Genomic DNA, 3,023 nt, shown 5'->3' on the forward strand with positions numbered 1-3,023 from the left:
TTCTTAACAACCTGATGACATGTAGGAAATATGGGTGAAATCGGTTCACAACCACGCCTGCTTCCAATATAACGCTATTTTGAATTCCATCTGACCTTCTCTGTATAATATATACATTAGGAACCAATGATGACAGCGGAATAAAACTTTACACAAATACGGTATTTGATGCGAGAGCATAAAATGTTCGGTGACACCCGAACTTAGCCCTTCCTTACTTGCTTTTTTTGTAAAAGTTGAAAGGTGGGTAGCTAAACTAGTGTAGAATGTACAAAAATTTAATAGTGAAGAAGTACTTTTGTTTCTTTGGTTGTGATAATTCAGGGTAACAATTTTAATAAATATTTATCAGTAACGTTTTATTGCGACTATGTAACACGTGATCAATATCAACTAAATTCAGTAAATATATTTTTTCTCACATTCAATAGATAAAGGTAAATAAGTCAACAAAAATGCGTAAACATCTTAAAGTATTAAACATTAGCTAGTTAAATAGTTTTATAATTACTTAGTAAATAATATTAAAAATACAGAATATAAATGCAGTAAGGTAATAAGTTATAAGAACTGCATTAATAGAAAAGGCTGATTAAATTTTATGAATAATATAATGGGTTTTTCCCCTTTTTTTATAACATAGGGATCTACAAAACATGCAAAAGCAAAATGTCAAATGTCCGAAAGTGTCTAAAGACTACGAAGCCGGCGTTATTACAGCGCTTCCGAGGATGCACAACGTGGAGGTGAGCCGCCGGTAGATAAACATCAAATTTGATTTAAAATACAAAAACATATCGGTCCAAAATCATCCACAAGTCTGCTGCCCATATCATAAAATAGGGTTCATGATTAAAAACGATTTTGTTTTATTCTCCAAATATTTCCGTCTCTCATATTTAATTTTTCTTAGTTTGACGCACACTTTGTAAAAATCTACTTATTTAAACAATTTTGCTGAATGAAATTTTGTAAATAGTATGTTCGTCACCAAAAATGGAAAATAAGGTGAGCTCACTTTTCATAAGTTTAAAGGCAAAAGAAAAACGATATAAAAGAAACCACTTATTCGAAACAAAATTTGAGTTTTGTTTATAAAATGGTTATATATTGATATATAACATGATATAGTAAATAAAAATAAAAAACTCGATTTAAAATTTTATTATAAATCGGTTAATTTAATAATTTTATAGAATTTAAATTTTAATTGTTTGACAATCCTGCTCACAATACATATATGCACATTTTTAATTTTTTGGTTCATTCTTGTTTGATATTTTTAATGATTTAAGTTCTTCATCTCACATGCTGTAAAGTAATAATAAAATAGTTCTCGCGGATAAAATTAATTGGCAATCCTTCTTAAAATATATTTAAAAAAAATTATTGTATTTGTTTTGTTTGAGTTGGTGATTTTATAAACATTTTTTAAACTTAACAGTTTTATTGCTTTACATTTTTAAATAGATGGCAACCCTGCTCAAAATATACAAATGTACATATTTTTTTGGTATTTTTAATTTTTGTTTTAATGAGTGTATTCTTAAATTATTATAGTTGCTCATCTTATAATCTTTTCTAAAAAAATACAAAAAGTTGTTCAATAAAATTTTATAAATAACTAGAGGACCTGTCCACGTTTTACTGTGGCTGATGCATAGGTAGTGCAACTAATATCATCTATATGATTTCTATTATTTATATTATAACTTATCATTAAGGAGGTATCGCATTTTTTGTAAAGCAACTTGTGCTATTTAAAAAAAAAAATAATCAAAAAGCATTTCGTGCGTTAAGAAAGCATTGGTTTTTGGGGGAAAATTGAATTTGGGCTGTGCACCAGTGAAATCAATTGTGTCGAGTCGACAGTCAGCCTAGTGGACTGCATATTATGAAACGGTTCTCTTGCGTGGCAAGACAAAAAATCGGCTGGCAAGGTTATGGCATCAGTCTTTTGGGATGCCCGTGGTATACTATTCATCGAATGATTACTGAGCCAGTTTTAATTAATTGCACTGTGCATTTGGTTGCAGTTCTATTTCACTATTCCCAAATTTAGCAATTTTATTATTTTTTAGGAAATATCACTTTGAAATATATACACTCCATCTTTACCTTTTAGATATTGCACTGCTCTGTGCAATGCTTCTAAAAGATTGCTATATATCTCAAATTATAATAGCCATAATTTTTATATAATTTTTATCAACACTTCAGTTTGGTTTTGAATATTGGATGCTGCGATGGTAGCGCAGTCTATTGGAAATTACCAATTAATTAAAAATTAAAAATTAGTTTCAAAAGACATTTTCCAGTGGATCAAATTGTGAATCTAAACCATTCTCGAATCTCCTTGAACACATAAAAAAAATTTCATAAAAATCGGTCCTGCCGTTTAGGAGCAGTTCATTTACAAACACGCGGTCAGAAGATTTTTATATATAAAGATTGGCAACCTTACAAAAATACATTAAGAACTGAATATTGTTTTCAAGTTGTTTGGTATAATGCCCTTTTTTTCAAGTTTTTTAAACTTAACAATTTTGTTAAAATACATTTTTAATTAGTTGGCAACCCTTCACAGAAAAGTGCATGCCTCTAAGAGTTAAATTGCTTCCTTTACAGTTCATATTATGGTATATCGTTATCTCATGTATAGATGTTTTATTACTTTTATTATTATTTTATTAATTTTGACGCTTCCTTCCGCTTCCGCCGATATGAAATATACACATATGTACATATGTATATATGTATATGGCTGCTATACACATAGAACGAAGTAAGTCCTTGGAGCGAACTTTTTTTTGCGACAAGATATCTTCACGAAATTTGGCATGCGTTATTGCCGAAAGCAATCCCTGAAGAAATTGTTCAGATCACCATAGCAAATGACATCCATATAAACGGAACGCTCACTATCCAAATATTGTTTCAGTGCAAACAAAATAAAATTGTTTCTTGTTTTTAGTTTTTATTTTTATTAAAAAATAAACACTGTGCTTAACATTATATCAACA

The sequence above is a fragment of the Bactrocera latifrons genome, unplaced genomic scaffold, assembly GCF_001853355.1.
Source record: "Bactrocera latifrons isolate USDA-ARS-PBARC rearing strain unplaced genomic scaffold, ASM185335v1 scaffold_20, whole genome shotgun sequence".
Lineage (NCBI taxonomy): Eukaryota > Metazoa > Arthropoda > Insecta > Diptera > Tephritidae > Bactrocera > Bactrocera latifrons.